Below are 13954 nucleotides of genomic sequence, written 5' to 3'. Positions count from 1 at the left end.
TTCAAATACACTTTTAAGAGTGCTCTGTATAATAAATGTGAACTTCAAGCTTCACACAAGTATTTATTTAGCCTGCAAAAATAAATCAAAAGAAATACAATTTAACCATTGACCAATGTGCTACCCTTTTTTCCCAGCAGGTGAGTTTTTTTTTCTAATATCAATGTTTTGAAGAGTTGTTTTGAGATAAAAAAGTTCTTTTCTCCTTTTCTTGAAGCAAAGAAAAAGTAAAAATTTTATGATTCTTCCTTATCTAGAGAATTCCATTCTATTCAGTTAATGTCCAACTTTTATGTTCTTACATTAATAAACGAGCTCTTTCTTTATGTCATCAAATGCAGTTCACATCTGGCTTTGCTGATTGTTAATCCATGCTGTCATGAGCAAGGCCACTTACGGACAGAAGAAATACTGCCACCAGGAGCTTTTGTTTGGGATTTTTATTCCTTTCTTCTATTTGTTATGAAAAGACACATACAGGGCATTTTGATTCTACAAAAACATGTTGTAGATAAACACTTATTCCTACTCAAACATTATCAGCTTTTAACAGAAATGAATTCTTGACACAGTGTTTTGTAGGTAATTAGCCAATTCAGTAATCTGCAGAAGCAGAAAATAAATCAGCACCTAAGGGTGAGTGGCCAATATTTGAGATACTAAGCATTTCTTTTTTGAAATATACAGTCTATATTTAATATGGGAATTAAAATTAGGCACTGCCAATAGAACTGGCAGGAAAGACAACTCATTACAAATTGGAGAAATTTAATCCTTTTATAAAGACTTCATTGTGACTATCATTCTTATATATAGTCTTAAAGGCATACAGATGCAAGTGATTATTTTAAGTGATTCTTATTAAGCATTTCAGATATTAACTACTAAAATAAAAATTATTATACTACACTAAGACATGTTTATGCTCTCTTTTTGAAGTGTGCTAAGAGAGAATATGGTTTTGTATGCTTCACGATTATTGGCATTTTTTTCTGGAGTTTGCAAGGACAGAATACAATTTTAGGAGAAGAAGGTCTAAGGGGAAACCTAATGCAGAAATGTTTTATAGATGAACAAAGTCAAAAATAGCCTGTTGGGGAGTGAGGTGGTATAGTCACATTATACAAAGGAGACTGGAAGAGAGAAACATAAAAAACAAAACATAAAAAAACAAAAAAGAAGATCCTTTCAAAAAAGAGAGGTTTTGTTATAACTATCCAAGCAATTGAACCAAATAAAGGAAGAAATGTGACTCCTGGATACAAACATCAGAGTAAGGTAGATTTTGTCTGTAGTATTGAGAGCAAAAAGGAACTAGAATTGGGGAAAATTTGTTTCCCTTTCAATAAAACAGTCATGGTCAAAAGAAGTGGGGCACCACTTACATAAAAAATAAGAGATAGGTGTAAAAAGTAGGTGTTAAAAGGGGCACCTGGGTGTCTCAGTCGGTTGAGTGTCTGACTTTGGCTCAAGCCATCATCTCACGGTTTGTGAGCCTGAGCCCCACCTCAGGCTCTGTGCTGGCAACTTAGAGCCTGGAACGTGCTTCCAATTCTGTGTCTCCCCCTCTCCCCCTGTCTCTGTCCCTCCCCCACTCTCACTCTGTCTTTCTCTCTCTCTCAAAAATAAATAAACATTTAAAATTTTTTAATAAAAAAGTAGGTGTAAAAAGTAAAACCTAAACAATAGGATTTACTGTTGATGATGTTGTTGTTTTTGTTGTTTACATAGAAACTTTAGCCTCAGACCTCTGCATTGCAAGTTCTCCATCAATGTTAGTAAACTAATATTTACATGCTGACAGAGGAGGCTCCAGGAAAAGGGGGTTTGGAAGTATTCCAGGGCAGGAAGCACAGACAGTACAGCAAGTTCTTAGAGAAGTAGGAAAGGAATGTTTGAGAAAACAATGAAATTGTAGAGAAAGACCAGCAATATGCATGTGAGGAAAGTATTAAGTCTACAGTGCGGATTGTGGAAAGTTGTGGAATTCCAATGTAAGAACATGTACAGTAAGAGGGCACATGAGAGGTTTCCTTTTGAGGTTTTAGAAAAGATTTGCAGAACAAAGTGAGGTGATGTCCAGAGAAACTTCGTTTTTGAATTTGTTTTGATGGAAGGGAACTGAACTTTTTCACTGGTAACAGGAAAGTAGGAAGAAGAAAGAGAAATTTACAAAACGGTGAGAGAGAAGATTTCAGTTTGTGTTATGTCACACTGTTGTCTCTCCCCCATGAGTCCCTCTCAGAACCTTCAACCATTTCATGATTTGCACGGATCACAATTGTGTTTGTGATGAGAAATCGCTTCTTGAACACATCTGCCTTCTGTTTAATTTTGTGCCTTTGAAAAAAAAATAGTGTTTATTTTTTAGAGAGAGAGAGAGAGACCACGAGCAGGGGAGGGGCAGAGACACAGTGGCAGACAAAGGATCTTAAGCTGGCTTTGTGCTGACAACAGAGAGCCCATGCAGAGCTCGAACTCACAAACCATGAGATCATGACCAGAGACTAAGTCAGACGCTTAACCGACTGAGCCACCCAGGTGCCCTCATTTTGTGTCTTTTTAGAGAGCTTATATTTTAGGTCATAAGTGCCTGCCTCTTTGTACCCTAAAAGGATGTTCAGTTAATGAGACCTGATTGGTCTTGCAGTCAGAGGCACTACCACCAAGAGAAACATGGAGTTCTCTTGCAGTTGAAAAGGGAAGTCCCAGGAAAGCACATGTAGAATTTGAAGGAGGGTACAAGGTTTGATCTGACAAACGAATGCATTTTTCAGCCCAAGTAATTCCCTAACATTATTGGCAGCTTTTACTTTTAGATTACACCGAGTTAGAGAGCAAAGTTTCTGAGGAAGCTATTGATGCTGTGCAATGGTAGGTGGATGGGGATTCTGCATGCAAGATGGTCAAGATGGTAATGCAGGTTATGCATTGCAGAGTTTCCTGACCAAAGAGGACAAAAGACATAGAATCAAGCTTGTGCTCTGCAGACAAGGCATGCCCTTTCTACCATTTTCCTCCACACAAGGTACTGTGTATTCACAAGTTATTCAGTTCCAAGACTGCAACCACCCAGAAAGAGAAGCATTTTTTTCTAAATTACAGGAAGGTGACTTACGGGCTAGAAATAGGACTTGAGCAGGAGCAATCTCTGCCTCTTTTTTACAGAATTCGAACTGTTTTCCTAATCATAACTTTTTTTTCCATATTTGATAAAATCATTACGAATCAAGTTAATTTTATGACTTCATTAAGTTAAAAATTAAATATATGTTTAAATTAAATATGTAACATGAATCCACTGTAAATATATGTAAAATACCAATAAAAGGCAAAAGAATAAATGAGTGAAGGGGAGCGAGAGGTACAGGCTCCAGTTACAGAGTGAATAAGTCACAGGGATAAAAGATTCAGATTTCGTTGTAGGGAATTTCATCAATGGTGCTGTACTCATGTGGTGACAGGTGGCAGCTACTTGTGGTGAGCACACCATAACAGACAGACTTATCAAGTCACCATTTTGTACACCTGAAACTAATAGGACGTTTTGTGTTAACTAGATTTCAACAAAGGATAAAAGAATAAAGGAAGCTTGGGGCGCCTGGGTGGCCCAGTCGGTTAAGCGTCCGACTTCGCTCAGGTCATGATCTCGTGGTCTGTGAGTTCGAGCCCCGCATCGAGCTCTGTGCTGATAGCTCAAGCCTGGAGCCTGCTTCGGATTCTGTGTCTCCTTCTCTCTCTGCCCCTCCCCAACTTGTGCTCTGTCTCTCTATGCCTCTCAAAATAAATAAATAAGTAAATGTAAAAAAAAAAAAAAAAAAGCATAAAGGAAGCTAAAATGGAATGAGAAGAACAAGATTACTAGAAAACATTAGGCATATGAATACATAAAAAGAAAAGAGTAAGGTTTAAAACATTACCTACAGTTATGTATATCCATTTAAATGAGCTCTGAAATGGATGGAGGGACACAGACAGCAGCACGTAGTCTGCACTGAACAAGTGTCTGCACATGAAATATGGCATTTCCTACTATATTTTACCCCCAAATGATCATAGATAGTCCCTTGGCATATGAGGTCCTCAGTTTGGAGGTGCTCAGAGGAAATTTCTTTATGCTCTATCCCTTCTCTTTGTGCATTTCCAAGTTGCAACTGTGTATTTAGAAATGTAAGAAATTGCTTGGGCTGGGGTAGGGGTGGCGGTGGGAAGTGGAGGAAGTGGGAGAAGAGGAGTTAATTAATCCTTTCCAGCACATTTAGGCTGATCTGCCTGCCAACTCAGGCACTTCTTAAAGCTGATCTCCAAGCTAAAATTAAATGCAAGTTTAACACCATTTCATGTTAAATAAATCTTTAATATACTTAAAAAAATACAATATTAGGGCACCTGGGTGGCTTAGTCATCGGCTAAGCATTCATCTTCAGCTCAGGTCATGAACTCATGGTTGGTGGGATTGAGCCCCGCATCGGGCTCTGTGCTGACAGCTCAGATCCCAGAGCCTGCTTCGGAGTCTGTGTCTCCCTCTCTCTCTGCCCCTCCCTTGTTCATGTTCTGTCTCCCTCTTTCAAAAAGTAGATAAACATTTAAAAAAGTAAAATAAAATAAAAATTACAATATTATGATTTTAATGTATCTTGTAGTCACTGTAAAATTACTTATCTGCACATAGTTTAGCTCTCAGAAACTAGTGTCTGGGTATCAAAAATACATTTCCAAAAAGATTGGTTGACAAAAGGTTGTCGGTAATGCAGTGTCAAAAAGTTGAGGAGAAACATTTGTAAATATTCATTGTCTACAATGGTGAATCCTCTCTTGGTAGTTGTTTAGAAAAATCACTTGTCTGCTTTTCTAAATGGTAAAGATCATGTTGTATGCTTACTCAAATACTAATAATTTCATTATGAATATTTTAGAGACTGTTGTTAAGTATTTTATGTACATATGATTTCTAAAATGCTAAAAAATATTTTGTATAGAATTATTATGCTGTTATTAGACTCAAAATTGATATTTAGCCATGGCTTATCATTACATCAACAATAAATTTCTACCCGAATCTCTTTGCAATTTTCGTAGGATTATCTGCACTATTCTTTTTAATTACAATGTTCATATGCATTACTCCGTGGCTATTTTACTTCTAATTAGGTTTATTTGAAAAAGCTAATTACATGCTATTCATTTTCTTACACTTACCATTTAATCACAACAGATTTTCAGTGAACCAAGAGGCAGACATTCCGATAATAAATATATCATAAAACATAGAAGTTAAGCATTGGCAATGTATTTTTTTCAGTGTTCTGTCAGATTTATGGGTTATTCTGTTATTTTTAACCTCTGTATATAATTTATAAATATTTTTGCTCATATTCTATAAAATATAATGAACATTCATGTTGAGCAAGCATGTATACTCCATATGGTTTCCTGTTAGATTCATTTTGTTGCACTGAGAGATTAAAGCACTAAGAGATGATTATTGCTTTACACATAATAAAAAGGACATCGGCCATCATCATAATATCCATTAACACAATAGCACACTGAGCTTCTATAAATATGTAGCGCCCTGCTGGCAATCCATAAACCAAATTATATAGCCTAGTCCCCAGTACTCTATAAACCTATGATCACTGACAAAAACATGCCACTCTAACCCAACCAACAAACATGAATAAAGATAAACTTTTAGAACATACATAAATACCAATAATGATCACCACTAAACAAATGCTCAGTAAGGTGGAATTATTTATTACACCAGAATATAAAAGAAATAAAATCAAAAGCTAATTCTATTCTATTTTTATGAATTCCTTAATTAACTTTATGAAATCCTTAATTAACTTGACTGGCTAGCTCAGGATGAGGAAAGCAAGAATATTCGGGTTGCATAAATGATATAAAGCGCTTCACATTTTTTTCTATTCAGCTAAGATGCTGTCTGATTATCAAATAAAATCTGCACCTCAACAAAGCTTTCAAGAATTCTTCTATTTTTCCATTTATCTCTTGCAATTGAGAGAACAAAAACTATGCTCGCACACTCTCCTGCATAAGGAATAGTTGCCTTATGTGGCTTGTCAGGCACTTTCAAAGAAGCTGAATACTTAGAAATGTAAATAATGAACACTCCTTGCAAATCTAAGGTATCTTCGTACGTGGTTGCTTTTGTTGACTAATGCAGTTCCACATGTGAAAATGAGTGTTCAAAGCTCATCAAACAATCCAGTATTGTTGTTTTAAGAAGATAACTTTGCATATTCTATAGATTTATCAGTAGGCTTCATTTATTAAGATTTATGAGCTATACCTAATGTCAAAAAGAATATTAGCATTCATGTTTTATAATTATATCAACTCTCTCATGTCAAAGAAATCAGGTAATGTGTATATAAGAAGATGTTGCTAGCTGACACCCTCCTGGAATAGGAGAGAATTAGGTGGGTTTCCTCCCTTCTGCCCACTGTAAATCTACCTGATCTTTGACATAAGCTTTTGTTTGGAAAATAAAGCCCTTTAACAGATCATTATTTACAAAATATGGTATTTTTATTAAATGTAGACAAAAATTCCTTCCTTCAGAGATTTGGGGGAAAATTAATTGAGCACATACATGTAATTAATCATCTAGCCCATGCTTGTATTCAAATATTTTCAAAAAATATTAATCTTTTTGCCTTCTCATATTCTTTTCTCCAACCAATTAGTTCAATCATATTAATAATAATCAAGTTCTTTAGAACTCATAAAAAAACAGAAAAATATTAGAACTAATGTTTATATTATTACACTATTACACAAAAGTCAATTTTATTAAAAACATTCTTTCTAGTGAATTTTTTTGACTTTTCCCTGTTTTCTAGATCAGAAGAACTATAACTTACATTATTTAAATAAAATACACAAAAATAGAAGAGAATTTTATAGAGGAAATTAAATGGTATGTAGTTTTATGTTAATACAGAAATACGTGCCTGGGGTGCCTGGGTGTCTCAGTTGGTTAAGCAACTGACTTCGGCTCAGGTCAGGATCTCACGGTTCATGGGTTTAAGCCTGCATCGAGCTCTGTGGTGCCATCTTGGAACCTGGAGCCTGCTTCAGATTCTGTGTCTGCCTCTCTCTCTCTCTCCCTCTCCCGCTCACGCTCTGTCTCTGTTAAGTGAATAAACACTTAAATTTTTTTGTTTAAAAAGAGAAATATATTCCCAATTGGTAGCCAAACCAAAAGATCCTCTGCCCAACAAAATATATAATAAAGTCCTCTCTATGTCAGATGCAAAATAAGTAATAAGAGAAAAACATACTCAGGCAACTAAACAATAATCAGCCATGGTAAGAAAAGAAGGAGATGAGGGGCGCTTGAGTGACTCAAATAGGTTAAGCATCTGCCTCTTGGTTTTGGCTCAGGTCATGATCTCGCAGTTCTTGAGTTCCAGCCCCCCATTTGGCTCTGCGCTGATGGTGTGAGCCTGCTTGGGATTCTCTCTCTCTCCCTTTCTTTCTCTGCCCCCACAGCAGTCTCTCTCTCTCTCTCTCTCTCTCTCTCTCTCTCTCAAAATAAATAAGCTTAAAATAAGCAAACAAGCAAACAAAAAGAAAACAAAAATGGAAAGAGGGAGATAGCATCCACAGGTTGTAAGGACCTAGAATAAATACTATGTTGGAAGAAAACAAACCTTCTTGGGAATTTGGTACACAAAGAAGGTTTAGAGAAAGTGAACTTTGACTTGATCTTATGCCTGGATTGGGATTTTTTTCCAGTTATTAACAAACATTTAGCCTAAGGAAGTGACACAAATGAGAAAGGTTTGGGTAAGGCAACGGAAGTGTTACTGAGGAATATCTTTACGATAAGAATGAGCAAAAGGAGGCCAAACTGGAATACAAAAGGCCCCTTTAGCTAAGTGTTCTTAGATATCGAAAATGAAGAAATTTGGGAATTTATGTATTAATTTTACTTGGATCTTCTATGCTTTTTAATATGTTATTCCCCCCAAAAAAGGTTCATGGTTATCATTATAGATATGATTTGTCATTTTCATTTATTTATTTCTTTAGAAATATTTCTCTCAAGTAAATATTCTAGGCATTATTAAATATAGAGTAAGAATATTATCACAGCCCAGATTATGGTTCACAGAACAAAAGTAAGCAACTTCAATTAAAGGAACTATATAGTGACCTAAAAGTGTAAAGGGCACAGGAAATATAATTATGAATGATAAATAAATTAACCCCTAAGTATATATGGTCTCCCAGGGAAAATTAAATATGTGCTTATGAAATATAACAGAAGTTTAAAATTATGTTTCTGAGTATAAAGATATGATGCAGTCAGTGTAACTACACACTTGTTTTGAAAATGTGGGCTGATTCCAACATGATTGATATATTAGGGATAATTTGAGCGTAATGCAAGTTTTATGTTTGCTTATGTGTGATTTTGTTCATGAGAAACACTAGCTGAATGCAGGAAATTACATCTAGTTACACGAATCAAGACATGTAAGGATATAAAAAATGCACAAAAAGCACACACACACACACACACACACACACACACACACACACACCACACACACCACACACACCCCTCAGACATCTGCTATGAACTACCTCAGTTCCACCCTGTTTTGTGTAACTCCTTTTCCATCACTTCACAGCCATCCAATGCCCAATCCATACCGGTCTTTTTCAAGATAAAGTGACATTCTAATATTTATCTAGCACTTAATCATCTAAGATTTGTAAAACTGTGCTACTATATTTATCATGCTCTTATCTTTTACTGTGTTTGTATCACTGAGGAATTTTTTGAGTATTTTGTCTCAACCTAATTTTCCCCTTAAATCCTGTGGATTTATTGGACAATTCTGCATAGTGAAGTGCTATTTAGGAACACATATGTCACCTTATAATAGAACTGACTGTATTAGAAAGCCCAAAGAAATAACATTGTCATAGACTGGGTCAGAAAAGTCTATAATATTGTATGTTTGAATACAATACTTGAAGAAAGGTTGTGGAGAAACAAAAAAAGGAAGAGACATTTCTGTAGTTCCAGTGACAGAAAACAGGACAACAGAAGGCACAAAGAGAGAAAGCACATGGCATGCACGTTGAAAAGCAAGGAAGTAAGCTGGTTTGGGCTAAAGATTACATCAATTGAAAAAGAAATAAGGAATTATTTGTAGTGAAAATATCTTGAGAAGAAGATGTACTGAATTTTAATGACCATATTAAAATACATTATTTTTTTGTCTCAAAACACATAAAGCAAGGAAGATGAAAGCATTTCCTTTCCATGTCACAGTATATTATTTCATAGGCCAAACTAAGGATTACTTCATTCTTTAGGAATCGCAGACATTATGAGTTTAAAGTAGAATATTGTTTGCTAGAACCTCAAGTACATAGTAGAAAGATAATCTAAGATTGTGCTTCCCTGAAGGACTGTTTTACAATTCTTGAAGGAATTGAAGTGTTCTCAGGTTGTTTAATGGAGAGTTAATATGATGAATCCTTTTTTACATAAGGGTAGACTTTTATTCCCAAATTCAGGATGGTCCCTTTACTTCTGTAGGTTTCTATTCCTGCCCAGGTCCCCTTGAACAGGAACATTAGTGGTTGCCACATTTTAATCATGTCTGACAGGTGCAGGAGCTCTTTTTGGTTAGTTTCCTGGCTTTAGTTAATGGTACACCTTTTGAAAATTAGCTGTAATTTGCTCATTCTCTTTCCATCTTTTCTTCATTCCTTTGACGGAGGCTCACTTCAAACAGCAAGAACAGAACACTAAAACGGGTTGGACTGGCAATCAATGAAGGTTCATACCGCATTCCACCTGAGACCTTTAGGAAATTAATGAATTTAATTTTTATGAATTATTTTGACAAATTTGAAATGAGTATCTGCAATGTAATGGGAAATGTGATTAGGGCTGTAATTTTCACATGGTGCATAATACACTTTCTGTTCTCAAGGATAGTATCCGTAAAAAGATGGGGCTGGATCCTACCTCAGTTTCCTTTGAGTTTTATTGGCCCAGAATTTGCAACAGTATCATTCATTATGACTGCTATTTTGCCTTAATGACCACTTATTGCCAAGTTTAATAATGATAATAAAATTTAGTTTAAATTTTTGACAAATTATAGACCTAGAACCTAGATTATGCCGTGGGACTATTTTAATTAATGCAATTTTGGAAATCATAGATTCTTAAGAAGATATTATATAATACATGTTTAAATGACTCTATATTAAATCAGAGCTATGACAATTACAATTGCATAAAAATAAACATTCAAATCATATATTTCTACTATTTAAGAAAATGTATGGGGAATACTTATGATTTGCATTCTTGAATAAGTTAAAATTATTTATATTAAGGAAATAAAAATCCGCTTTAAATAATATATCAGTGGTCAATTATATTTTAGAAACAAGGAAGTAAAGTCCATTTTTTTTCTTCAAACATTCCATTTTGCTTCAGTGTTTTGCACATTGCAAAGTATCATGCAAAATACTGGAATACTAATGACATTCTATAGTATCAAATCTATAAAAGGCTTTTTATCACCATTTCTATCACTGTAAACATATACTAAGATATAATAGTTTTTAATTTGTTATTTAATAGACAGATTTAAAAAATTTTTTTAACGTTTATTTATTTTTGAGACAGAGAGAGATAGAGCATGAACAGGGTGGGTCAGAGAGAGAGGGAGATGCAGAATCTGAAACAGGCTCCAGGCTCTGAGCTGTCAGCACTGAGCCCGAGGAGGGGCTCAAACCCACGAACTGCGAGACCGTGACCTGAGCTGAAGTCGGACGCTTAGCGGACTGAGCCACCCAGGCGCCCCAACAGATTTTTTTTTTTTAAATACCAGCTATGTAATAAAGATCCTTCTTCACCTTGGGACTACCTTGGTGAACAAGAAACCAGTTATAAGAATCTAGTGGTTGGTCAGAAAAATGGATAATATTCAATGAAATGACTGCTCTGATATGTGCTGGCACAGATTCTTAAGGGAATACATACGAGTGACAACTAACCCAATCGTGAGAAGATCTTTTAAGATGTCACAGAAAAGTACCTTTTAAGCTATAACTTAAGAAAGTCACCGAAGGAACAAGAGAAACTCCCTGGGAGATAAAAGCATAGAAACCCAGAGGTATGCATATTCTATGGAATCCTGCAAAGCTCATTTCATTTATGTATTATTTTACCTATATTTTAACTTTCTATCAGTTGACAAAATGTCTCAATTGTCTTTATTAAACCAAATCACACAGGGGTTAATATTATTTCCTCACCATCTTATGATTTTAAAAATAGTGCAGAATGACTTGTGAGAGATTGCATGATCAGGGAAGTTTTCTCAATTTCATAATTTAATCTCTAATGTAAAAATAATCTAGTTTTAAAACTGTTTTAATTTCTTTAAAATTTAAAAAAATAATCAAAACAATATAGATTAAGTCCTAGAGTTTTGCTAATTGACTGAAGATTAATATGTTACATTATACACTGATATCATGAAACTTTCTCTGAATGTTCCATACCTAAAAAAAATATTTAAGCAGATCAGTAGTTGATGTTTGTTTTGTGAAGGCGGTTGGAATTCCATATAAATATTCTGTTACACTTTGCTGCAGTTTTCAAATAAATGGACCTTCTGTCTGTTTTTCCTTTGCTCATCGCTGAAAAAAGCCTAAGTGGATCTTTTAATAAGTTTGGACAATATTTTTTGATGGATCTTATCTAAATATATACTTTGAGCATATGAAGATTTTATTTTGGGTGCTCAATGTGGCACACCAAAGGTAGAGGCAATCTTCAACTTAGCTTCTAAAAAAGGTTATTGTAAGGAAAAAATGCATGTGTCAGATTGATCATCAGGAGATTTGTCCAAGTTAGTGGACAGAGAAAACCAACATTGGTTTTGTAATATAAGCCTTGAATCAAAAGAAACAAGGGCAAATTCCTCTAGACTACAGATATTGATTACTTTTATAGATGCTTCTCACATAGGCAACTCTATTATTTTCCAAAGTTCATAGTAGCATTAATTATATATATATATATATATGTGTGTGTGTGTGTGTGTATATGTATATATATATATATACATATATACACATATACATATACATATAAATGCGATAAATGCGTATTTCACTGGCACTTCTGTAAACACTGGGTTTGGACCAATGTCGTCTGTCTGTCTGTCTCTCTCTCTCTCTCTGTATATATATATCTGTGATTAATCATTCCTTGTAGACAGTCCTAGAGAAAGCTCCTTAGTTACTTTGTTTAAAATTAGTAGAAAATAAAAGTTTTTGAAACTCTTGAGAAGAAATATAAATATTAGAAATCTAATTCAGTTGAAACAAATTTGTAAGTAATTAAAGGTGAAAAAAACTTAAATTTCATCTTCAGATGAAACATGCATGGGACTTCAGCTCATCTGCTTTGTATTGGAGTATTAAGAAAAGATAAAAACTAACGACAATGTCTAAATTATAATTTATGTTGATTAATTTTGTAATTGTGACTCACTGCGTATGACTCAGATTCCTCTTAGAGAACATCTACAATTAGACAAGCATTCATTCTATTTTTTAGAATATATTTTAGGAATATACTGGGTAACAAGTAAAAATTTGACTCTGGTTTATTGACATCTATGTCAAGCAGAATACTGGCATGGATGAAGAGAACCACAGATAAGGTGCCCAGCTTGATTTAAGCTGCTGAAATCGCGATTTTTCTGGCAAGACATGTTCTGCCTGCTGTTTTGAGTCAGGTGCCAAGGATACTCTGTGGCAGGATAGTTTCCATTTTAGAAGCTAGCTATTTCTTTAATTATAAAAGAGCATCTGTGTTGTAACAGAATTTGTGATGAATTTATATTCCAAAAACCTGAATCTAGGAGGGAATGGTGTAATTTACTAATCATTAGATATTAAGTAAATCATATAACATTTGGTTCTGTCTTCACCTGCGCAAAATGGTGTATGAATAATCGTACTGAAAAGCTTCAATGAAATCATTGTAGAAAGGCAAGAGGGAAATAGAAAATGGTGTCTCCTCCCATTTCAGACTGTTCCCTTCTCCAAACACACGGCCTCCTCACTGTTCTTTGAATATCCCAGGCTATAGACAGCAGGGCTTTGACGCTTGCTTTTCTGTCTGCTGCTAACAAATGTGCACCCTACAGGTCTGTACTCCAAAGTCATTTACTCAGTGTTGTTTTTTTGGTCAAAGATTTCACCCCACCCCACACACATTGCCTACCCTCCTTTCAAGCTTTCTTTTTATTTTAGAATTTGCTTATCTTTAATATCTTAATATTTTATTTATTCCTCCATTCATGGTCTCCCCCAGGTTGAACATAAACTGTATGAAAGTAATGAATGTTGTGTATTTGTTGTCTCTCCGAACCCGGTGTTTGGAGAAGCGCCAGTGACATAGTATAAAGGCTTAAAATGTTTTACTCATGAATGAATAAGTGCCATATGGGTGCTAATTTTTTTCTGCTATTAAAATGAAAAAAAAAAGAAATTCAATGTTTTTAAGTGAGTAACTGTTCCCTTTTACTTTTATATTTGTAAGGTGAAAGTGAAGGATATTAGTTAAAGAAAACAGAGAATTTTAGTGGCCAAGCAAAAATGACAAATATTATTGTTTCATGCTGTCCTCTCTCTTGGTGGCAGCTTCCTGGAGCACTATGCTGAAGAAATTTGTCATCCTGGATAAGACAAAAAGACTTTAATAAATTAAAATATCTGCCTTTGGATCTGGGGTTGGGGGTGGGCATCAAATGAGTGATAGTCTTTGTGCAAGCCCATAGTAAATATTTCCAGAAATTTTATCAGTAGATATTTGGAAATATAATGTCAGAGATTATTTGGTTTAACATAATCTACCTAACCT

Source organism: Panthera pardus, unplaced genomic scaffold (assembly GCF_024362965.1).
Source record: "Panthera pardus isolate Hobbes unplaced genomic scaffold, ASM2436296v1 HiC_scaffold_1, whole genome shotgun sequence".
Taxonomy (NCBI): Eukaryota; Metazoa; Chordata; class Mammalia; order Carnivora; family Felidae; genus Panthera; species Panthera pardus.
This window is presented reverse-complemented; position numbering follows the sequence as displayed.